We start from the raw sequence: 26,635 nt of genomic DNA, 5'->3' as shown, positions 1-26,635 counted from the left end.
TTAAAAGATCATAGTATTATAAAGTGTAATTTCAGTAACGGAGACCATATATTACATAGTGAAGACAAACAGTTGAACACATTAGTAGATTTAGTCATAAATTTTAGTGAAAAAATACAAGAAGATAATAGAGACATTACTAGAATATTAGAGGTGGTAGAAGCATCCCATACTAAGCAAAAGAAAAGTTTCGAAAAATTGGAACAAAATCTCGATTACTTAAAAACATAAGAATTAGAATTAGAAAAGAAAGTCCAGACTCTAGTTAACAAATTTAATCTAGAAAAATTACCTACAAAGACCGAAGTAGAAAAGTTAGTTAAAGTTATTACAGAAAAACCAAAAGAGATAGAACTAAAGACAACCCAAGTAGCCCCTAAAATAACGCAACAGGTAGAATTTTTAACTAGTGATACAAAAGAATTAAAAAAGACAGTAGAAGAACTAAAAGAAATCACTCTTTCATGAGTAGACCAACCTTAGCTCAAGAAGAAGTCTCAAAATTAATAGAAAAGTCTATACCTTTACCAGCAGACTATAAAGATTATATACCTAACGCTATAGAAATACTAGTACCAAGGTTAGAATTAATAAGTGAGCGCGTTCTGTTGTTAAGTGAACAACAAAAAGAGAAAAATATAGAAACCCCAAAGAATAAAGAAGTTGAGGAATTAATAGAACAATTCAAGAAGGTTGAAATAACACCACAGAAAGAAAAAGTTAAAGTAATTAGAAAACCACAAAAATGGACTTTTTTTCAACTAGACCAAGAAACGAAGGAGGACCAGAAAGGCAAGGATAAGAGAGACCCAGAGTAAGTTTTTCAGACAATAGAATAGGTAATAATCTTTTATCAAGAATTCTAAATAGGAGAAGACCAGGAGAAAACAATCAATAGCTAAGTGAGGCAATAGACGTAGATAGAGATATACAAATTTTCCAACAAAACCAATTAAAACTATTAAATCCAAAAAATTTATACAATATAGGACAGTTCTCAAGTACAGCACAATTATATAGACATTATAGAGAAGAACAATTATCAGCCATAGGAACTAAAGTTACTACAATAAGTTTAATAGACCCTGCGGCTGTAAGACAAATAAAAAATACTGGAAGAAGTTTAATGCATATGGGATTAATAGTAGCAGGATTAAAAGGATTAACTAGAAAGAACTTAGGAACTAAAGTTTTAATAGTAATTTATGACGATAGATGGTCAGACATGAAAGAATCAATAATAGGACTAACGGAAGTAGACATGACAAATAATGGAGGAATCTTTTATATTAGCCCTGATTTTATAATGAATTTAGCAGAATTTGGAAAGCACATAAAAATATGAATACAAACCAAGGGATATGAAGAAATGTGTGACGGTAATAATTTATTAATATGCGTAGGATTTCTAGGAAAAATGACTAATAATAGTAATACAAAATTTAAAATTGAGGTAGAAGATGTAGTAGAAGTAATGGGAAATAAAGGAATAAGACTAATAAAACCCATAAAAATAAATCCTGAAGAATATGCAGGGATGGAATGGAATCTAGAAGATTTTAATAGAAAAAAGATTCTACAACCAGAATCTCACCTAATGTACACTAATTCTAAGGGAGAGACATCTATACGTTTTACTAATTATAATTATACGCCACAAAAAGACATAGAAGAACAAAGCACTTTAGGCGAAAATGAAATTACAGAATCAAATTTTATGAATATAGAACTAATACAAGACGAGTTTGCGGTAGACATAGTTATAGAAGAAGCAAAAAGACTCCAAAAAGAAAACAAAAATATGCTTTTTAGATGTAAAGGGTGTAAGTTAGGAAAACTAACAATAGAAGAAACCATAAGACATTTTAAATTATGTGAAGCCCGAACTGATAATTGGGGATATGGAATAGAACATATATACCAAAAGAAATCAGACGAATTCGATAAAATATTAGAGGATATGCAATATAGTGATGACGAAATAGAGATAGACTCGATAATAAGTCAAAAAGAATTAATGGAATCCAGTGCGTCTAGTTCTAGTCCATTTCAAAGAACAACTGTTGGAGAACAATACACTGTAGATACTACTACAGGAAATATACCAAGAAGAAGAGTTTTTAGAACAGCAGGAGAACCCTTAGATAATGTCAAACCATCAGGGAAAAGAATGCCTATAGAAGAACCTATTATTCTTCAAGAAGAAGGTAATAAAGGTAAAATATTAAATATAGCAGCACATGATCCGCAAAGATGGAATTCAGTAATAGATTTTTGGAAAGGAATAGTAGTAGCAGACTATATAAAAACATATAATGATACAGACGCAGAAACAATGTATAAATATTTAGAAACGTTTTTAGGAGAATCAGCCAAAGCTTTATGGGAAGCTTATAAGGAAAATTTTCCAATGGAATTTTAACACTTAGTATCTATGGGAGCAAATTCATATAATTTTACTAATAAAATACATACTTTAATTACAAGGGAAGATCCAAATAGTGGATTATTAGTACTACAAAGAAATGCGGTAATAAAATTAGAACAATTAAGCAGAAGTAGTTGGTTTCATATTAAGAAATTTTTAAATGATTATTTTTACTACTGTACTATTAATGGAAATGCATTTGATCAAGAATTAGGTAAAAAATTATTTAATAAAATACCAGGAGCCTTAGGAAGAGAAATAGAAGATAGATGGAATAAGAGAGACGGAGTAGTGCAGAATCCTAATCTAAAATGGTCTATAGGACATAGAATACAACATATAATGGATATACTACAAGAAAAATGTACCCATATACAGATACAAAAACAGCTAAAACAAAATGAAATTATTTTTTGTAAAAGCGTGGTTTACACTTGTAACGACCCGTTTGGTCGTTTAGTACTTTTGGACTCTTTTTCGTTAAAATACCCTTTTCGTAGCTTTAAATGGTATCCTTAACTTGTGGGGATAGGGGCACGGTTATATAATTGATGTGTAATTTTTGGAATATATTTATTTAATGTGTGTGAATAGCTTATTCATATGAATTTTATTTGCAGTTATATAAGGTATAAGTTGAAGAATTAATTTGGTGGCTAGTGAGCCTAATTTACACTGTTACATATTAGTTGAGTGACTAAGTAATTTAGGTAATTTATAAGAGAGGGGGCTAGACCCATTTATTCCTAGCCCACATACTAGAATATGAGACATATTAGGGTGAAAGAATTATTGGCTTTTGGGGATTAATCAATTGCACGAAAAAAAAGGGTCTGCTCACCGTGAGAATAATAGGCAGTGGGGTTTTCCATCAATTCTAGCTTCAGGTACTTTTCAATTTTAGATTGGTTAGGCCTCGTGTAATTTCTTTTATATATTTGAACAACTAATTTACCACTAATGGAAGGGGAATGTTCGGATTTCGGGTGAGTAATATCATAGTATTCCACTAATAAGATACCATGTATGTATAATGTATATTCACTCCTATACTTATGATTAGGCTATTGATTGAGTCAGGTTATATTGGTATAATGATTGCAATATAATATGAGGGCTAATGATGATGCAAGCATGAGCTAATCTTTGAGAAATAATGATAGAATGGTTGTTGGATAATGGCCCCAGTACGTTTTCTTATTAAGTTGGAAGCACTGTGTCCGTATTTTATTTCATTTTCTTTTGGTTTTGAAATTCTTGTATGTTCATCACGTTAAAGTTTCAATTTTGATATGTTGAGTCTATATGATTGAGTATTAGCAGTATTGGGATATATGAATACCTTCAAATTCATTGTCTTTGAATTGTGGAAAGTTAGATTTTTGTCCGAAGTTAAGATTTTGGGTAATTAAAGGTTTCGAGTCATAGCTCTAAGAAATGAGAATTAATGATTTGAGAGTCCATTTATGGATGAAATAGATAATTTTTAAAATATATGACCCTTGGATTATGGGTGAAATTATTTTTCAATAAAATTCCATTTTTGCCCCTGTGGGCCCGAGGTCACTTTTCGAGTGCGTTTTTGGGTTTCGAATATAAATATAGCAATATGGGTGTCCTTAGATTCGTATTCTAACGTAGATCGCATATTTTATAGATTTTAATCGTTCAGAGGCTCCACGCAAAGGGAAGGCATTAGTTTGATTGTTCGTGGCACTCGCTCGGCATTGAGGTAGGTTACGGTCTACTTTAGTTAGACTTTGATTAGAGAATCGTATGTAGTTGTAGAAAGTGACGGGGATAGCATATAGGACTTCGGGCATGAAGTGGAGGTGGATTCCAATTAGATTGACTCTGTCAGCTGTTATGTGGGCTTGTCGCCATATGCGTTATTTTCTGTGATTATCACCTGTTTGTATCTCTGTCATATACTAGCTCCCTCATCATATGAAAAGGAATGATAACATTAATATGTCTTGTATTTGTTGATTGTACATTGGTGATGTTGTTGAGACTGATATTATGCATGACATGCCTTCCATATTATTCTTGTGATGATGGTAAGCTAAGTGATTGAGAGACTCCGAGGTCTTTGCCGGAGATTGAGAGTGACAGAGAGACTTCGAGGTCCTTGCCGGAGATTGAGAGTGATTGAAAGCCTCCGAGGTTTCTGCCGGAGAGCACGAGTGGTACATGGACTTCGCGGGTCCCCCATGGGTCATGACTTTGAGGCACTGCCCTTAGCATGTGTGTATGAGAGTGGAGTGAGAGAGGTGACTGTTGCATTGCATTGCATTCATTCACTCATACATTTGACTGATCATCTGGTGAACTAAATCTGTCTTGGTTGATTTCATGATTTCTTTACACTTTACTTGTATATTATATGTGACCATACCTGTTTGCTCTATGTGCTACTTGTTAGTTTCCACTTCTTCATGCGTTATCTAATCATTGTCGACCTATGATTCTTACCGGTACTAGTGTTGTACTGATACTACTCTTGCTGCACTTTTGTTGAGTGCAGAGTACGATCCAGGCTCCAGTTCTACACCCCGTGGCTGATACGCGAGGGTGACATCTTTCAGTCATTCAGGGTGAGCTACTTGGTCATCCGTGGCCCCTGAAGGACCTCCTCTATTATTTCTGTTTTTGTATTTGACAGACAATATGTAGCCTTCGGGTATTTTCAGACTTATATTCCGTACTATGTTAGCGCTCTTGTACCCCTTGACCAGATTTTGGGGTTGTTGCGATATTTCTAGTTATAATAAGTATTTAAGAATTGATAACTTATTCTTATTTAATTTTCCGCTTATTTAACTCGTTATTAGTAATGCGGTTCGCCTACTCGGAGGGATAGTGTAGGTACCACCACGACTCGCGAATTGGGTCGTGACAACACTACACAAAGTTATGATAAAGACAATTATAAAAAGAAAAAGCATAAAAAATACATAACACATTATAATAGAAATTATCCTCAATATAATAGAAAGAAATATTATCTTAGAAAATCAGCAGCTAGAAAACCTTATTTAGACAGAAATAGGCATGTAAGAAAATGTCGAACAGAAATGAATTATAGAAATAAACTAGAATGCTTTACTTGTGGAAGTGTAGAACACTTAGCAAATACATGTCCAAAAAGAATAAATAATAAGACAAGAAATTCTTAGCTAATTGAAGATTTTCAAGAAACATTAATAAATATAGACGAATATATGTCAGATAAAGAAAGTATATATTCTATAGTAAGTGTAGACACCGAAGGAAAAATCAAAACAAACTCATCAGACTTAGAAGCAGAAGAATTAATCAGTGAAATAGGATTAGAAAATATAGACTTAGAAGCAATAGATAATTTAGCAAATATAGCGGAAGACTGTAACCATGAGTTCGAACGAAATAAGGGATTGGATAGTAACGCATGTTTCTTTTGTAAATGGTATCCTAGTAGAGACAAAAGAGCTAAATGTAAAAATTGTTATATAGAAAGATGTACAATGTGTATAGAAAAAGAATTTAAAACAAAAATAAATAAAGAAGAAACTCATAAGAAAATTGAAGACCCTACTATTAATCTAAGAATGATAACATTAGAAACAAGAATAAATGAATTAGAAACTAGATTATGTAAACTAGAAAAAGAAAAACAAAAAGAAGTAGATAGAGAAGACGAAGAAGTAAGATTATCAAATATATAACCAATAATGATACCATTAAGAACAATACCAGAGAATTCTCAAGCAGAATTAATGAGTATAGAAGACCATGAAGCATTAGTTATGAATCTTAGTACACTGTTCATCTCTTTCTCTTAATCTTGGTTCTTAATATCCCTCTTCTTTAACCACCCACGGTTACCACGGCCAATATCCCTCTTCATGGTCTTCTATACTCATTAATTCTGCTTGAGAATTCTCTGGTATTGTTCTTAATTGTCTCATTATTGGTTGTATATTTGATAATATTACTTCTTCATCTTCACTATCTACTTCTTTTTGTTTTCCTTTTTCTAGTTTACATAATCTAGTTTCTAATTCATTTATTCTTATTTCTAGTGTTATCATTCTTAGATTAATAGTAGGGTCTTCAATTTTCTTATGAGTTTCTTCTTTATTTATTTTTGTTTTAAATTCTTTTTCTATACACATTGTACATCCTTCTGTATAATAATTTTTACATTTAGCTCTTTTGTCTCTACTAGGATACCATTTACAAAAGAAACATGCGTTACTATCCAATCCCTTATTTCGTTCGAACTCATGGTTACAGTCTTCCGCTATATTTGCTAAATTATCTATTGCTTCTAAGTCTCTATTTTCTAATCCTATTTTATTGATTAATTCTTCTGCTTCTGAGTCTGATGAGTCTGTTTTGATTTTTTTCTTCAGTGTCTACACTTACTATAGAATATATACTTTCTGTATCTGACATATATTCGTCTACATTTATTAATGTTTCTTGAAAATCTTCAATTAGCTGAGAATTTCTTGTCTTATTATTTATTCTTTTTGGACATGTATTTGCTAAGGGTTCTACAATTCCACAAGTAAAGCATTCTAGTTTATTCTATAATTACTTTCTATTTGATATTTCCTTACATGCCTGTTTCTGTCTAAATAAGGTTTTCTAGCTGCTGATTTTCTAAGATAATATTTCTTTCTATTATATTGAGGATAATTTCTATTATAATGTGTTCTGTATTTTTTATGCTTTTTCTTTTTATAATTGTCTTTATCATAACTTTGTGTAGTGTAAACCACACTTTTACAAAAAATCATTTCATTTTGTTTTAGCTGTTTTTGTATCTGTATATGGGTACATTTTTCTTGTAGTATATCCATTATATGTTGTATTCTATGTCCTATAGACCATTTTAGATTAGGATTCTGCACTACTCCGTCTCTCTTATTCCATCTATCTTTTATTTCTCTTCCTAAGGCTCCTGGTATTTTATTAAATAATTTTTTACCTAATTCTTGATCAAATGCATTTTCACTAATAATACAGTAGTAAAAATAATCGTTTAAAAATTTCTTAATATGAAACCAACTACTTATGCTTAATTGTTCTAATTTTATTACTGCATTTCCTTGTAGTACTAATAATCCACTATTTGAGTCTTCCCCTTTAATTAAAGTATGTATTTTATTAGTAAAATTATATGAATTTGCTCCCATAGATACTAAGTGTTGAAATTCCATTGGAAAATTTTCCTTATAAGCTTTGGCAGATTCTCCTAAAAAAGTTTCTAAATATTTATACATTGTTTCTGCGTCTGTATCATTATATGTTTTTATATAGTCTGCTACTACTATTCTTTTCCAAAGATCTATTACTGAATTCCATCTTTGCGGATCATGTGCTGCTATATTTAATATTTTACCTTTATTACCTCCTTCTTGAAGAATAATAGGTTCTTCTATAGGCATTCTTTTCCTTGATGGTTTGACATTGTCTAAGGGTTCTCCTGTTGTTCTAAAATCTCTTCTTCTTGGTACATTTCCTGTAGTAGTATCTACAGTGTATTGTTCTCCAACAGTTGTTCTTTGAAATGGACTAGAACTAGACGCACTGAATTCCATTAATTCTTTTTGACTTATGATCGAGTCTATCTCTATTTTGTCATCACTATATTGCATATCCTCTAATATTTTATCGAATTCGTCTGATTTCTTTTGGTATATATGTTCTATTCTATATCCCCAATTATCAGTTCGGACTTCACATAATTTAAAATGTCTTATGGTTTCTTCTAGTGTTAGTTCTCCTAACTTACACCCTTTACATCTAAAAAGCATATATATATTTGTTTTCTTTTTGGAGTCTTTTTGCTTCTTCTATAGCTATGTCTACCGCAAACTCGTCTTGTATTAGTTCTATATTCATAAAATTTGATTCTGTAATTTCATTTTCGTCTAAAGTGCTTTCTTCTTCTATGTCTTTTTGTGGCGTATAATTATAATTAGTAATACATATAGATGTCTCTCTCTTAGAATTAATGTACATTAGGTGAGATTCTGGCTGTAGAATCTTTTTTCTATTAAAATCTTCTAGATTCCATTCCATCCCTGCATATTCTTCAAGATTTATTTTTATGGGTTTTATTAGTCTTATTCCTCTATTTCCCATTACTTCTACTACATCTTCTATCTTAATTTTAAATTTTTTATTACTATTATTAGTCATTTTTCCTAGAAATCCTACGCATATTAATAAATTATTACCGTCACACATTTCGTCATATCCCTTGGTCTGTATTCCTATTTTTATGTGCTTTTCCAAATTCTGCTAAATTCATTATAAAATCAGGGCTAATACAAAAGATTCCTCCATTATTTTTCATGTCTACTTCCGTTAGTCCTATTATTGATTTTTTCATGTCTGACCATCTATCGTCATAAATTACTATTAAAACTTTAGTTCCTAAGTTCTTTCTACTTAATCCTTTTAATGCTACTACTATTAATCCCATATGCATTAAACTTCTTCCAGTATTTTTTATTTGTCTTACAGCTGCTGGGTCTATTAAACTTATTATAGAAACTTTAGTTCCTATGGCTGATAATTGTTCTTCTCTATAATGTCTATATAATTGTGCTGTACTTGAGAACTGTCCTATATTGTATAAAGTTTTTGGATTTAATAGTTTTAATTGGTTTTGTTGGAAAATTTGTATATCTCTATCTACGTCTATTACCTCACTTAGTTGTTGATTGTTTTCTTCTGGTCTTATCATATTTAGAATTCTTGATAAAAGATTATTACCTATTCTATTGTTTGAAAAACTTACTCTGGGTCTCTCTTGTCCTTGCCTTTCTGGTCCTCCTTCGTTTCTTGGTCTAGTTGAAAAAAAGTCCATTTTTGTGGTTTTCTAATTACTTTAACTTTTTCTTTTTGAGGTGTTATTTCAACCTTCTTCAATTTTTCTATTAATTCCTCAACATCTTTATTCTTTGGGGTTTCTATATTTTTCTCTTTTTGTTGTTCACTTAACAACCGAACGCGCTCACTTATTAATTCTAACCTTGATACTAGTATTTCTATTTTCTTTATTATTTCTAATGTTATTTGATCCGATTTAGCATTAGGTATATAATCTTTATAGTCTGCTGGTAAAGGTATAGATTTTTCTATTAATTTTGAGGCTTCTTATTGAGCTAAGGTTGGTCACTCATGAAAGAGTGATTTCTTTTAGTTCTTCTACTGTCTTTTTTAATTCTTTTATATCACTAGTTAAAACTTCTACCTGTTGCGTTATTTTAGAGACTACTCGAGTTGTCTTTAGTTCTATCTCTTTTGGTTTTTCTGTAATAACTTTAACTAACTTTTCTACTTCAGTCTTTGTAGGTAATTTTTCTAGATTAAATTTGTTAACTAGAGTCTGGACTTTCTTTTCTAATTCTAATTCTTGTGTTTTTAAGTAATCGAGATTCTGTTCCAATTTTTCGAAACTTTTCTTTTGCTTAGTCTGGGATGCTTCTACCACCTCTAATATTCTAGTAATGTCTCTATTATCTTCTTGTATTTTTTCACTAAAATTTATGACTAAATCTACTAATGTGTTCAAGTGTTTGTCTTCACTATGTAATATATGGTCTCCGTTACTGAAATTACACTTTATAATACTATGATCTTTTAATGCTCTATATTTCTTTTCTGGGTATATTCTTAAGTCTAAGTATTCTAGATTTTTTAATGTATCTATTTTTCTAGGCTTATTTATTACCCTAACGGAATTTTTATTTTACAAACTTTCTTCTGGTGCTCTATACTAGTTGTAAGTCTTTTTATATCTTCTCTTAGACCTTGTAATTCCCACGTTATAGCAAAGATTGTCTCTTCGTTAATCTGACTTTGTAAGAGTCTATTGTTTATTAGTGATTATAATGTTTCTGAATTTATTATCTCTAAATAAGCACTTAAGGCTTTTTCTACTTGTCTATATTCTCATCTTTTCTCTATATCTCTATATAAATACCAATGATTGATAGCTATTTGTCTAACAAAGGGTAGTGTTCTCATACAATTAATATGGTCTAAATCGCTTTTGATTCTTTGAGGTCTTTCTAGATTTTATATATCCTAGTAACTTATATTCTAATCCTGATATTATATCTATTAATTCTTGTAGTCTTAACTGGTTTTCTTTAGTATTACTTAGTCTGATATATTCCTGATATAGTTTTTCTAGCTCTTGTTTTACCTCTGAATAATTATCTGGCATTACCCTAAGGGGATAAATTTTACTTTTTGCTCTAGATGTCTAATGCGATCTTCAGCTCTAATTGTCAAGTCGTTGATGAAAAGTATTTCTCAATTAAGATTATTTCTTAAACTTAGTATTGTTATATTATTGTGTAAGTTTCGACGATGGACTATGTCTATGTATCTACTGTATTCAGTTAAAAACTTTCTTGTTTGTCTAAGATTTGTAGGTCTTTTTTGGGTGAAATATATCATACGACAATTATAACTTATATTGAGTAAAACTATGTTGTCTCATATAATCTTGTCTATAAACAGGTATAGAAGTTCTTCTTTTTAGCAGAAAATGGTCTTCTCGTAAAATGTTGTCTAAACTATAGGTTTAAGAAGTAGGTTTAGGTCAAAAAATCTTTTTGCTCTGATACCAAAGTGATGGGGGGGTTATATTTTTTGTTGATACCAATTGTAAAGAGTGTCAAGAAAATAATACATGTTGTAAAGATAAGCTAGAAATAAAAAATTTAACTCTAGAAGAAGAAGAAATTCTAGGAGAAGAGGATTCGTTAGAAAAAAACTATACTTTAATAGATATAGAAACAGAGTTATATAATTTTAAAACAGGAATAGAAAGAATAGGGGTAATAAAGAATCAAAAAGACCTAGATAATATAATAAAAATACTAGATGAAATAGAAATTATAGGAGAAAACCCATTAAAACATGGGAAAAATAATAGGATTGTATGTAAATTAGATATAACTAGTATACGTACCCGCGCGATGCGCGGATTGTTTCGGAAGAAAAAAAAGCGGAGAGATAATACAAACAGATGTATATTGTAGACTAAAAGTATTGAATGTGGGCAGACCACCAACAACAAAGTTCCATATTGTACGCCAACCGGTTTCAACCTGTAAATACAGTCAAGAGCTAAATTTAGCGTCTACATTCAAAAGAATTAAACCAAAAAACAAATAGATGTATTTCATCGGGCTGTCTCTATAATATTGTTGTCAGGGACCATCAATCCCAAGTGACCTATTAAGAAAAGGGCTTGTGCATGATATATTTATTCCTCTCTTTTTTTATTGGTAAAACATTTGTTCCTCTTTCCAATTTTTGCCACAAAAGGATTTTAAAATATTGAGCCACTCGAGCTTGTGCTGTTAAATTCAACATCTAACACTAAAACCACTAATCAGGTATGACATGTTGTAAAATCAGGTATCACTAAAGGCAAACAACTATCTTACCCAGCTATATGGCAACAAAAAGTTCCCTATATTTATCAGCAAAAGACCCAACAGTCTATTAAATTTACTTGAACTTGAAAAAACCAAGGCAAAGACATTAAAAGGAACTTCCATCTTATGCACTCAGTCAAGGTCAAGGAAAAAACTTGTCTCAAATTCAAAAGAAAACCTATATAAATAATCAAGAAAAGAGCATTTTTACATTCCCCATAAAGGGTCTCAATCCAAAAACATAGCAAGAACTCAACCTTACTATAACCTTTAGTTGCCGCACAGTAATTGGTATTACTGTTGCCTCCCAGTTCCATTTGACTGCCGCCTCACAACAATAGTGAAATGCATAACTTTAAGCCATATTAAGAACCAACATTTTCAGCCAATTATACTGCTTAGAACTTAGAAGTTCTAGTGCCATCTCTAGATGCTTCAGCAGATACATGGTCATCAGCTAAAATAGATGGGTTATTCCCTAGTTCATTAGATTACGGATGGAAACCACACGCAGATGGAACAAATATGCCGCTAAACACGATATGTAGAGGACTTAAAAGGGGCAACAATCATAAAGGACATCACATTTGATCCAAAATCTTATTTCATCTTTTTGTTGGCTAGTTTTTTTAAGTTGCCCTTTAAAAAAAATCATTCCAATTTTTTCATCTACCATTATATTGACACTATTTTGCAGTTGTTAGTTATGTACTTAAATGTTTTTGTTGTCAACGGTAAATATAACAATTTCTAAGATTTTGTTGAGTTTTGTTGTTTCGAAAGAGACTTCTATCGGTCCGTATCATATACAGATACACTGGACATTTGGATAGGTATTAAGGCAGTGGATAAAAGATAAGTTTTGTCCAAGGTCATGTTGGAAATAAAAGATCTATATTTCATTGACATGATGAGCAATGTGTAATATTTGCTTATACAGAAGATCTCAGACAATTAAATAAATAAGGAACCAGACTCATACAAGGAAATATTTATTAACCACAGAGCAGAACTTCCAAGACCTAAATGAAGGTAATATGCAAGAAAATTCCCTTCAAGGTAAGGAAAGTGAGATACCTCTATCACACAACTACAGCTAAGGGTCAGATATTGTCCAGTATCAACAAATTTGCTATTCACTGCTATGGAGCACCTCCCAAGATTATTCAGATAGAAGGATCCATCCGATTCCATCTTAATGCTTGCCTAAGTAAGAAAACATGGAGAAATGACCAGAAAAGGTCTTCCATCTAATGCAAAACTATATCATAACATATAACTGTATTTCCAATAAAACTTATAAGCTGACAAAGAAGGCATTCTTATCGAAAGGAACTTTGAAACATCTAACTCCACCAATATTTATTGCTTAGAACTGACTGTTTCATAATATGTCTAAGAAACTATGCCACAGAGGGTTAATTTCATCACCGTGTCTTCTGACCACCAAGTGCTATTATTACACGATAATCCCAACAAAATAAGTACACATCAAGGTCAACTTCAAGATAAACAGATTCAGCACAAATACACCAATCATAAAAGCTAACAGGTATAAAATATAGAGAAGGAATGCACCTCGTCATGGCCAGCCAGTGTAACCTTCTCCTTCTTAAAGACGGACCTCTCAAAATCGATAGTAACAGTTCAATTCAATTCATTCACCCAAGCAAGTCAAAAAATACACAAAACATACAAATAAAACGAATCATCAAAGCGATAGTAGAAAGAAGAAGACAAAAAACAGATCACATACATTAAACTGTTGGTGATGAGTTTTCCCAACATCTTTCTTCAAAATGCCTAAATAAAAAACACAAACGCTCAACCTATTAGCATAAATTTAAAAAATACCACATAAAGATTGAATCTTGAACAAACTGTAAGAAAAAACTAACTTGCTGAACTCGAAATGACAGAAACCCAGAAGCTAAAAAAAAAAAAAAAAACTTGGAAGCTTCAAAATTCCTAAAAATACAACAGAAACGCTCAACCCATTAGCAAAAATCCAGAAAAATACCAAATAAAAGTTGAATCTTGAACAAACTTTAAAAAAGAAAACTAACTTGCTGAACCCAAAATGTCTCATACCCATAAGCTAAATTACCAAAATCAATTTTAAGGGATTTCAAGAAGTGCAATAAAATTTCTAAAACGTGAAAGGAGAGGAAGAGGAAAGGATTTCAATTTGAATTGCTTTTACTCTACACAATAAAAGACAGTAACCGCTGGATGTAACTTCTGGATGTCTTCCATAAATTCACTAACCGCTGATCGTGGTTCTATTTTATTTTGATTGAAAAATTAGAATTTACACTTTTCAAAAATGGGGAGTAGGGTAGGGGACGTGCGCACTTGTGGTGAGTGTGTGCAGATGTGAAAATGCGGAACGTGCACAACAATGTTTATTTAGGGCGATCATGGGTGGTTTGGGTAGTTTATTTTAGGAAAACTTTTTTTTTTTGTCTTAAAAGTTGATAAGCTTTGTCCAAAAATATAACACTTGCCTTCTATTTGAGATGCCACTTGGATTTTTCAAAATTTAGTTATTAGAGTTGGTTTTATCTGTCCTAAATCTGTGATGTGGCTAAATATGATGATGACACTTGTCATAATCCTAGACAAAACTATTTAATAATAGATAGATAAATCCAGACTATATAATTAAAACAGCTTCGATTGAAGCAACGAATCAAGATGTAGAAGATTTTAAAGTACAAATAAAAGAACTATTGGATTTAGGAGTAATACGGAGATCTGGTATCAGAGCAAGAAGATTTTTATATAGTAGTTTCTTCGACGGTGTTTGGCTATGCTTATCAGCTAATCAAACTGGCTTATAAGCACTTTTTAATTTATTTATGCGTTGGGTAAATGCCAAATTAATGCTTATAATAAACCTAGCCAAAAGCCACAAGCTGGACGTTCATAACTTATGATTTTTCAGCCTATAAACACTTTGGTTTGACCAAGTATTTAATTATTTTATCCTTGAAAATTGTTCTAATTCTCGAAATATCTTTCCTAAAATAAAACTCCTAACTTGCTCTTCACTCTAAACCCCCTTTTTTTTTTTTACTTGTATACTTTTAATTTATGATTTTTTGCACAACTTTTATGGATACTTTAGCCATCCCTACAAAAGAACAACTTACTAGCATTTTTTGACTAATATATCAACAGCTTATTAACAGTTTTAGCACTTCTATCCAAACACATAAGTACTTATTTATAGAATCAGTTTATCAACTATTTACAATTAGCTAATTCAAACGGGCTCTTACTTCTTAGCTTTAAGTTTACAGTAAATTCATGTCCCAAATGATGCAGAGAGGTCATGAGAGACTTTGCTAAAAGATTGGAAAAGTTGACCGAGTTAATGGACTTGTTCTGTGAAAATCTTAGCTTGAAAAGGTTTACTTGAAAAAGGCCTTTAATGAATCAAAAGGTCCCAATTTGGGTCTAAGGTTAGCAATTATCCACCATGCCCCAAGCCAGATATGATAAAGGGACTGCGGGCCCACACAGATGCTGGTGGCATAATACTACTATTCCAAAATGACAGAGTGAGTGGCCTTCAGATCCTCAAAGATGACCAATGGATTGATGTTCCTCCCATGCGCCACTCTGTTGTGGTTAATCTTAGCGACCAACTTGAGGTTTAAAAATAAAAAATAAAAAAAATATTTTTCGCTCATCGATCAAATACTTTTAATTTTATTTCCTAAAAAATGTATTATAAAAAAAAATTCCATGAAAATGGATTCCGCCATGCTAAATGGTTATATGTATGTTTTTTGGCATGATATGTAAACAGGCAGTCAAACTTGGCCTCAGCTGATAAGTAAGCACTCCAACTTTGGGAGTGCAGATATAGACACCTCAACTTATCCCCACTGTGTCTCATGGACACCCGATGCTGACGCACTGACGCGGCACATAAATCTTTGAGGTCTCGATCATTTTGTAAGTTGGAGTGTTCATGTAGGAAATCAATTCCTTGATTAATTATGATATTGTGTCATCAATATATACAAAAGACTTACCTTATTCTAGGAGATATTCTAGATGTACATAACATTCTAAGAAATATTCTAGCTGTACATAATAATGACTAATTACAACGGTTATCACACCCCCGCAGTCGAAGCGGGAGGTGGACGAACACTTAGACTGTCCCGAAAGTCATCAAACAGTACGCGCAGATGCCCTTTTGTAAAAATGTCTGCAATCTGATATCGGGATGGAACATGAAGGACACGAACCTCGCCACGGGCAACTTTTTCGCGAACAAAGTGTATGTCCATTTCAATGTGTTTAGTGCGTTGATGTTGTACCGGGTTACCTGATAAGTATATCGCACTCACATTGTCACAATAAACAAGTGTCGCCTTTTGGACCGGGCAATGTAGCTCAAGGAGTAAATTCCTGATCCAGCAAGATTCGGAGACAACATTAGCAACTCCCTTGTATTCGGCCTCGGCACTAGAACGAGAGAGTGTAGGTTGACGTTTTGAGGACCAGGAAATCAAGTTGTCACCGAGAAAGACACAATAGCCAGAGGTGGAGCGTCTGGTATCCGGGCAGCCACCCCAATCTGCATCTGTATAGGAGACTAAGCTGTTGACAGTAGACTTGTAGAGATGCAAACCAAAATCGATAGACCCCTGAATGTAGCGCAGAATACGCTTAAGAGTAGCCATGTGTTCATTACAAGGGTCATGCATGTGGAGACACAAATGTTGGACGGCATAGGAGATGTCTGGTCTAGTGAATGTAAGGTACTGCAAAGCCCTAGCAAGCTGACGATACTTAGTCGGATCATCAAATGGTGCATCGTTGGAGGCACTTAGCTTCGGCTTCATGTCAACAGGTGTAGGAGACGGGCTACAGTGTGACATACCTACCCGTTCCAAGATTTCTTCGTCATACTGCTTCTGTGATAAAAATAAGCCATCTGTATTACAAGTAACAGCAACACCCAAGAAATAGCTCAGTGGACCAAGGTCTTTCATGGCAAACTCGGCACTCAAGAGTGCCATAATAGACTTACGGAGATCGTCTGAAGAGGCCGTAAGAATGATGTCATCGACATAAAGCAGTATATATGCAATATCAGAACCCCTGCGATAAATGAATAATGAGTGATCAGACTTGCTGTGTGAGAAGCCAATGGTGGCGACAAAATCAGCAAACCGCTGGTACCAAGCCCGAGGGGCTTGTTTCAGGCCGTACAGAGACTTCTTCAATAGGCAGACATGATCAGGAAAATTGGGGTCCCGAAAACCCAATGGTTGATGCATATACACAGTGTTAGAGAGATTGCCATAAAGAAAAGCATTCTTGACATCGAGCTGGTGGATGGGCCAAGAATAAGATAATGCAATACTTAGCACAGTGCGAATGGATGCCGGCTTGACCACCGGGCTGAAGGTCTCCTCACAGTCAACACCCTTCTGCTGAGACCTGCCATCACCTACAAGACGGGCTTTATGCCTCTCAAAAGAACCATTAGATTTCTTTTTATGACGGAAAATCCACATTGACCGAATCATGTAAGGAGAAAGACGTGTTACGAGGATGTCTCGGAATCTGTAAGACTTCGACTTGCTCCAGATCATGTAATGAAGGTCACGCGAAGAGATGGATGCAATTATATCGGCATTAATGCACTGGATTTCGCCGAAGTTTCAAGGTTAAGCGTGCTAGGGCGAGAGAAATTTTGGGATGGGTGACCCCCTGGGAAGTGTACTAAAAGTTCTATAAATGTAGATATAAGAGACAAATAGGAAGAACATGTGGGAGTACGAAGGACAAGGATAATGAGTTGGCGCAGTCGATTAGAAAACCCAGGACATGGAATGAGGATTCATGTGAAGACCGAGGAGTTCGAGTATAAAGAAAATAGGGTAAAAGATAAGGAATGGACATGAAGGAAAGGGCAACTATATGGAGACCTCCCCAAAGTATTACAATACTCCATGAGGCCAGTTCAACATTCGAGGACGAATGTTCTAAAGGGGGGGGGGGGGGGGGGGAGGATGTTATATCCCGTATTTTGTGTATTCGGATAATTCAAGATAATTACGGGAAGTTAAGGACAAGGCTATATGTTTTACCTTGTTTAGCACACAAGTTGTTCACGAAAGTTTTGATGTGGAAATATTAAGAAAGGCTAGGGGAAAAAAAGGGAAATTCGCAAGATGGCTCCTAGAAAATATGGAGGAAGGCTAAGGGCAAATTTGGAATTTGGAAAATAAATTTTCATGAATTACAAAAAAAAAAAAAGATGGGCTTGCACTAAATGGGCCAAGGTGGTGGGCTTTAGCCCACATGGATTAATTTACATGTGCATAAAAGATGACTTAAAGGTCACATTTCTCATCTTTATCCATAGAGGGTTCAAGAAACTTGGAGAGGAAAGAAAGGAGAATGCCATTTCAGCCATGGCTTACCAAACAAGCTTTGGAAAAATCTTGATCAAAAAATATTTTCTTCTAGCTTTTCTACTAATTGGAAGGTCCTCTTTAACATGGAGAAATTGTTGGAGTAAGCAAAATATTCGTTGTGCGAGTTGTGGACTCTAGCCGAGAAAGAAGATGAGTGGGAAAAAGGTATGTGTTCTATCTCCTTTTACATGTATTATGGATGATTATGTGTGTTGTAGTACGTAAAAGTGGATGAAAATCATGAAATATGGATGTTATGTTGGTGGCCGAATAGAGGTGTGTTGGTAAGAAGTGATGAATTGATTTTATTTAGTATATTGATTGTTGTTGTTGTGGATTCCATGATGAAAATAAAGTTTTGACGACTTGAAATGAAGTTGTAGTTGTTTGTGGGTTGTTGTAGAAGTTAATGCAATTTTAATATGGTTTCTTGTAATTATGAGAAGGAAGTTGTTAATGTGTAGATTGTCGGTGTAGTTCATGAATTTGGACAAAAAGAAAATATGTTGTCATTGTTCTTGTTGACTTTGGAAGGTTTCGGGTGAAGTGGTATGTTGGTCGAATTGTTTGAAGTGTTCTTGAATCATGTTAGAATGATTTCGGATTAATACTTGAATGTGAAATCATTGATGTTAGCTTGACTATGTGTGGTTGAATTGAATATAAAAGGAATGCCGTCGAATTGTGTAAAAGGATTGCTAGTGTTAGAATGCATTTGAATTAATTGTTGAAGTTGGAGATATGATTGTTGGTATTGTTGTTGATAATTTGGCCGAGTTGAATTCTCGGATTTGTTGTTGATAAATTGGCCGAGTTAGATTCTCGGGGATGGTGTATTTACAGGGGAAATGCTGCCGAAATTTCGGCAGATTATGAATGAATTTATTTGGAAGACTAAGGCAAGTGTGTGACAATGTGTTTAATGATTGTGTAATCTTCTTGAATGTATACTAGCGATAGCGAGCTGGACAAATAAGCGTAGCTAATAGGACGTGGAACAGGTATGTAAAGCTTACCTTTTTTTTTTCTTTTGGCATGTCCTAGAGCTAAGTAAGCAGTGATACTTATCTTGGGGTAACTCTATTCTTGATTCCGAGCTTGTTAATGATTCTTATTCACTTCTTGGTGTGAGTATACTTAGTATAGCCGAGCTTATTGTATGATTGAATAGCAAGAAAAGTCTAAAGAGTTCTGTAAGTAGTAATGTCCCTAACTTTCGTAGACGGTCTCGGATTGCTTGAGAATGGTTGTAGAAGTTCCTGTAATGAATAACGTTCATAGCTTTCATGTGTTAACTTGGATTGTTTTGGAAATGCTCGTAGAGGTTTCTCTAACGAATAATGTTCATAAATTTCATAAGCGAACTCGGATTGTTTTAGAAACGTTCATGGGGGGTTTCTATAATGAATGATGTCCATAACGATATTTGAAAGGTACTTGGTATGATTGTTGCTTTAATTTTCCAAAAATAGCTTCTGAAACGTTCGTAGAAGGTTATGTACTTCAAACACTCATAACTTTCTTATACTAAGTCGGATTGACCCGAAACTTGTTTCTGAGTCTCCAAGCGTCGGTAAGTATACTTATACATCGAATCTTAAAAGTTGATTTATGCGCATTTAGTTCCCCACTACTCTGTTCGTGCATATGGTTGTTAATTTCCTTATACTAACTCGGATTTACTTGAGACGTGTTTGTGGTTTACTAATGATTTCAAGAAAATTAGCTTTGTACTAAAGGAAACATAAAGCCGATTTTCAAAACCACTCCGAAGGGGGTGCGAGATTTTATTATTTAGATTTTCAAAACCACTCCGAAGGGGGTGCGAGATTTTACTATTTTGATTTTCAAAACCACTCCGAAGGGGGTGTGAGGTTGTACTATTTCATTCCATATGCGACTCATGTTTACATTCCATGGCATCATTATTATTATGTCGGGACCGGCATGCCCGAAGAGGACATCATTATTATTATGTCGGGACCGGCATGCTCGAAGGGGCCAGGGTAGTATTATGTCGGAACCGGCATAACCGAAGGGGCCATCATTATTATTATATCGGGACCGGCATGCCCGAAGGGGCCAGGGTAGTATTATGTCGGAACCGGCATGCCCGGAGGGGCCATCATTATTGTTAATGTTGCAAGCGGCATGCCCGAAGGGGCCAGGACTAGTACTATTATGCCGGAAGCAGCATGCCCGAAGGGGCCATCATTTTTATTAAGTCGGAAGCGGCCGTCCGATAGGACTACTGTGATACTATATTTAGACTGTGTATTCTAGAATCTGGAGGGTGCTATATTTATACTGTGTATGCTGGAATTCGAGTAAGGCACTACGTGGCACGGTTCAAAATATTGTTCCTGGTAGCTCCCGGGTTGTCTCTAAACTGGTTACTGTTACTGTTGCACCTTATTTTTAACCGAGGCTAAACAAAGCACAACTTATGGAGCTCTGAAATAGTTAATTATGTACAGAGTCGCCACCTAGCATTTAAGGTATACTAGGGTACCTACAAATTATTAATATATGCAGCTTAACATGATCTACGAAAATAAGTGAAATTCTAGGTAAGGGTTCAAATTATTCTGAAGGGAAGGTGTTAGACATCCTTCAGAATCCACAAATGTGGTTCCCGGCTTGACCAATTTAACTATACGAGGGATGTGTAAAAAGGCTTGATTATTATTTACAAAAATTAGTAGAATTTAGACTAAAGAATAACTAATATAACTATTCACATAAATAATCGTGCAATACGTATTTTATACATATGTGATATAATAATAATTTTTTTAAAAAAAGTTATGTGCAACTTAGAAGCTTGGGTATGTGAAAAGGGTATAAGGAATGAACATTAAATTATTTTGCACTCAAGGTGAGTTAACTAATTTAACTAGCTAAGTATGTACGCCTAATCAATTAATTATGAGAGTACATTCTAAAGCTTAAATATTGAGGCAAATCACCCTATTTATTTACTTAAGTGTGCTAAGCTATTGAATTAAAACTCTAGCGAAACATGATAACTATAAGAATATTAGCTACGAAAATAATAACTGCCTAATATTGATTTGTCTAAAACACATAAAGTGTCACTTAAAGTGTGAATGAGAGGTACCAAAAGAATCTATAGTTTACCACGAAGTCAGTCCTCTCCATCATATTGATTGTTACTTGTTTCTTTCCTATGCACATTCTAACTGTGTTGGTACCAACCAAGTCAAAAATATGAATCTAAAAAATATTTTTGTATTTTTTGAATAGGGGTACCGAACCGAAAAAGGGTTGCCTACGTATCTCATCTTTGATGAGAATCAGGTGCACGTAGTTCGTTCAGATAGGATAGAAAGAAATAAAATATTTTTGTGATTTTTCAAAATAAAGGATTTTTTTTTCTGATTTTTTGAATAATGAATACCGAACCCAAAAGGGTTGCCTACGTATCTCATCAAATAAGAGAATCAGGTGTGCGTAGTTCTTGTAGATAAGGTATAAAATGCATGATTGAAGAAAAAACATTTTACAAAATGCAGGGTTCAACACAAGTCAACTAAAAATAGTTAGATAAAGTGCTAAGGTAGTGCAAAGCAAATAACAACAATATTTATTTAAAAACAAAAACATGTAACAACTAAAGAGTATGTGAAAAATGAAAAGAATGTTCGAAATAAAGGATAAAATTCAACCTAGCTAAAAACAACTGCTAAATGGAATGTACAGTAACCTAGGAATTCTAAGAGTTGGTTTTATCTAAACACAAGGTTCTCCCAAGCGGACAACTTGGGAGTGGAAAGTCCGTGGCTGTCGACTGCACTGCCGATCGACTAAATCCACAAGATCGATCCAACTAAAGGGTGATTTAGTAGTGCGCGGCCGCGAACCGCGAAACCGCTTTAAGTGTGTGATTTTGTGTGAATTTTCCAGGATTTGGAAGAAGTGTGAACGGATTGACAATTTATATAAACCGATAACACATATGAATATTAATATAAAACCACAAAAATATAGCAATTAAAGAGAAACAGTGAAAGCAAGATGCATAATTTGCAATAAAGTAAAAAAAATGAGTATGGTAAATAAAACTTGTTAGTAAAAAAAAAAAGGACAATAATACAGTGTATGAAAAAAAACAGATATGTACGTAAACAAATAAGGGAACAAGGGGAAGGATATACATGACGAATAAATACAGGCAAGTAAAATAATAAACAAAAACTCAAACAAAGATAACATACCTCGAATAACAAATTGAGTCCATATGGTTAGAACCTAAGTGTCCCCAGCAGAGTCGTCATGTTGTTGCACCTTATTTTTAATCGAGGCTAAACAAAGCACAACTTATGGAGCTCTGAAATAGTTAATTATGTACAGAGTCGCCACCTAGCATTTAAGGTATACTAGGGTACCTACAAATTATTAATATATGCAGCTTAACATGATCTACGAAAATAAGTGAGATTCTAGGTAAGGGTTCAAATTATTCCGAAGGGAAGGTGTTAGGCATCCTTTAGAATCCACAAATGTGGTTCCCGGCTGGACCAATTTAACTATACGAGGGATGTGTAAAAAGGCTTGATTATTATTTACAAAAATTAGTAGAATTTAGACTAAAGAATAACTAATATAACTATTCACATAAATAATCGTGCAATACGTATTTTATACATATGTGATATAATAATTATTTTTAAAAAAAAAGTTATGTGCAACTTAGAAGCTTGGGTATGTGAAAAGGGTATAAGGAATGGACATTAAATTATTTTGCACTCAAGGTGAGTTAACTAATTTAACTAGCTAAGTATGTACGCCTAATCAATTAATTATGAGAGTACATTCTAAAGCCTAAATATTGAGGCAAATCACCCTATTTATTTACTTAAGTGTGCTAAGCTATTGAATTAAAACTCTAGCGAAACATGATAACTATAAGAATATTAGCTACGAAAATAATAACTGCCTAATATTGATTTGTCTAAAACACATAAAATTTAAATCACCTAAGCAGATCATAAATAAATACCATCAACCTGCACAATAAAAAAGTAAAGTTTCACTATATTTTATGCTTGTATAATTTAATAATGTAAAATATATATATATATATATATATATATATATATATATATATATATATATATATATATATATATAAACAGAGAATTTAAGAAGCTATTTGAACTTCTTTTGAGTGTCATCTTCAAAAAGTAACTCCGGATACCTGCATGAGACTTAATAAAAATGTTAGTAAGAAAATAAATAACTATCGGATAAATTAAAGAAATAATGAATAAACTTAAAATAAAAACCCGTCTTTGTACATGGAAGGCCTTGGAAATCGACGGAAATTTCTTCATCGGCCATGTGGGCTACGAACATTGGAAAGGCGACAAATCATCATATATCTTGATTTGCAATTGAATTGCTCAAACAATCTATAATCAGAATAGTTGTGCTCAAATTTTTGTGCCAATACTTGATGGAATTTCTAGCTTAATCCTCAAAAAGCCTTGTGATATTGCAGATTCCAAAGAACCCCACCAATAAAAACTTGTTTTTTTTTTTTTTTTGTAATTAAACTTCAAACGATCAAAATTCTGAAATTGGCAGAGAAAAGAAAAAAAACGGAGCAGATTTATATGAAAGCTGATGCATTTATCATTTGATCCACCAAAATATTGAAAACCCAAAAGCCAAATAAGGCTCAAACATAAGAGATGAAGAAAAAATAGAATATACAGTGATCAAACTAGATCTCAAAAAGTAACAGAATTATTTATTAATCAGCCCAGAAATAACAATGTCATCACTGCCTTTTTGGAAAAAATGGAATCTTTATAGCAATATCATCACTGCTCCTTAGAAAGACAACATCTTTTTTGCATAGCCATTTAGTGGCCACTTGAAATGGAACAGGGGGATTATTACAACTGTTATTGTTGCTATCAATATTACATCAATGGCAACAACTTTTATTTATTTATTATTATTTTTTGGGGGGATATTTCAGAAGTACTACCAAAAGGAGGCTGGTCGGTGGGAGATGGAAAATGGAAGATGTGGGGTGTGTGAATTGGTGGAGATGGGCGGCTGTTGGGTTGGAGATGGGCGGCTGTTTGAGAGAGAGGGAGACGAAGTGGGGAGAGAAGTGGCGGGGAAGAGGGCTGTTTTTTGGTGCGTCGCCGAAGGAGGTATGGAGGTGATTTTGGTGCATCGCCGGAGCTCGGAGCTCCGACGGAGGCGGCGGCGGCTGGAAAGAGAGAGGGGGGAGAAAAATGTTTAGGGTTTAGGGGAGAGAAAAAGAAGACCTGATATGTGCTTGTGTGTGTGTTGTGCAAATATGTGTTGGATCGCAATAAAATTAAACCCCTCCCCTTCTTTTATAACATAAAGTCCAAAAAAAAAATATAGAGAGCCATACCCCTTTGTCCCCTTATTTCTTTTAACTAATCAAAACCTAACCCATCACCTCAAAATGTCCACTTTTAAAAAAAGTGACGAGACCTTGATTTGATTGAATTTTGCTCTGCATTTAAAAAAAATTAGTTGTTCCGCTTTTCTCTGCATTGTCGGGATGTACTAAAATATAGTTAATTAATACATGTATAAATAATAATGTAAGTATAAAATATAAATATTAACGTGTAAGATATGAAAAGGTATCGCTATAAAGTTAAGAAACAATTATTAATTGCACAAAAAATGGTAGTATTACGCTGTACATGTGCAAAATAATGATTCTTGAAAAATGACAATAAATTGAGAAAATTCCTAAAATAAGGATAATCATCAATAAATTGTTGAAAAAATGTAAAAATGTGTAAAAAATGTATTTCGTGCTCTTTAACGAATCAGGGCCCCCCAAAACGTTAATTTTAAGCACGTCGAGCCAAAATTAGGTGTCAACAACTTGTCCCTCTTCGACCGGAGACGATGAAAGAGTTTTCGGACGAAGACGTTGACATGTAGCCTATTTTGGCTTGACAAAGAATTGCTAAAAGGATATGTATGGAGAAAGAGGCCAGACGTTGGTAGAGCTTTGACAATACTCTCAGTCCATCGGCAGGGTTGCGATAAAAAGAAAAATGATAAAAAGGGAAGGATAGGGCCGAAAAAAAATGTTCGCATACCCACGTCGTCGCTTCCAAAATTGCCCCAGTATCAAGCTACGAGATGCTGGGAGGGTGCAAGATTGTATACTTGCTGGGGAAAGAATGATTCTCGTCCCGATGTGACCGAACTCTGCATAGAGCTTCCTACATATCTCGTCAATCACGAGAATCAGTTCAGTGTAGTTCGAAAGGTGATAACTAATGGATGTTGTGGCAAATTTTGATCGTCCAATCAAAATTTTGCCCCAGTGTTGTTAGAATGGTCCTAGCAAGTGTAGGATGAAGAACGGTCGTGCTCAAATTTGAGCTACCTATGTATCCCTGAGATGGGAGTCAGACCGATTGTAGTTCGGGATGTCATGCTATGTAACGCCTTTGCTTCGGTGAAGAATGCAGGTGCAGAAGATGATGCCTTTGCTTTGGCGTGAATGCAGGTGCAAAAGATAATGCCTTTGCTTCGGCGTGAGTGCAGGTGCCAAAGATAACGCCTTTGCTTCGGCGAGAATGCAAGTGCAGAAGATAACACCTTTGCTTCGGCGTAAACGCAGTGCTGGTGCGAAAGGTAACACCCTTTTTAAGCCGGCATGATGCAATGCGTTTGAAGGGTATCTGAAAGTGATAATGCAATAGATGTGTAGTGCGTTTGCGAGCATTCGCAAGGCATTTGAAAGTGATAATGCAATGCATGTGCAGTGCGTTTGCGAGCATTCGCAAAGTAATGATGCAATGTATGTGCAGTGCATTTGCGAGCATTCGCAAAGTAATGATGCAATGCATGCGCGATGCACTTGCGAGCATTCGCAAGGCATTTGAAAATGATGCAATGCAGGTGCGGTGCAATGCGTCTGCAAGCATACGCAGGGCATTTAAAACAAAGCAATGCAGGTGCGGTGCAATGCGTCTGCGAGCATACGCAGGACATTTAAAATAAAGCAATGCGTCTGCGAGCATATGCAGGACATTTGAAAATAAAGCAATGCAGGTGCGGTGCAATGCGTCTGCGAGCATACGCAGGGCATTTAAAATGAAGCAATGTAGGTGCGGTGCAATGCTTCTGCGAGCATACGCAGGACATTTGAAAATAAAGCAATACAGGTGCGGTGCAATGCGTCTGCGAGCATACGCAGGGCATTTAAAATAAAGCAATGCAGGTGCGGTGCAATGCGTCTGCGATCATACGCAGGGCAT

At 34.2% G+C, this 26,635-nt stretch overlaps 2 long non-coding RNA genes and 1 pseudogene across 4 annotated transcripts; 2 read left to right on the top strand and 1 right to left on the bottom strand.

The window, feature by feature from the left end:
* LOC132619550 (1-aminocyclopropane-1-carboxylate oxidase 3-like) overlaps positions 1–26,635 on the top strand; it is a 52,804-nt pseudogene that overhangs the window by 5,242 nt on the left and 20,927 nt on the right.
* LOC132618408 (uncharacterized) lies at positions 3,986–5,220 on the top strand. Its single transcript, XR_009574091.1, has 2 exons — positions 3,986–4,160; positions 4,956–5,220. It is a non-coding gene; the product is annotated as an uncharacterized LOC132618408 (long non-coding RNA).
* LOC132618407 (uncharacterized) lies at positions 11,364–14,295 on the bottom strand. Of its 3 annotated transcripts, none has more exons than XR_009574088.1 (2): positions 12,144–14,295; positions 11,364–11,553 (listed from the first exon to the last, which is right to left on the bottom strand). It is a non-coding gene; the product is annotated as an uncharacterized LOC132618407 (long non-coding RNA). The 3 variants fall into 3 exon arrangements; XR_009574090.1 differs by having other exon boundaries at positions 12,964–14,295; XR_009574089.1 differs by having other exon boundaries at positions 13,465–14,295.

Source organism: Lycium barbarum, chromosome 11 (assembly GCF_019175385.1).
Source record: "Lycium barbarum isolate Lr01 chromosome 11, ASM1917538v2, whole genome shotgun sequence".
NCBI lineage: Eukaryota > Viridiplantae > Streptophyta > Magnoliopsida > Solanales > Solanaceae > Lycium > Lycium barbarum.
Note: the sequence above shows the minus strand (reverse complement) of the source record. Positions and strands in the feature narration are given on the sequence as shown.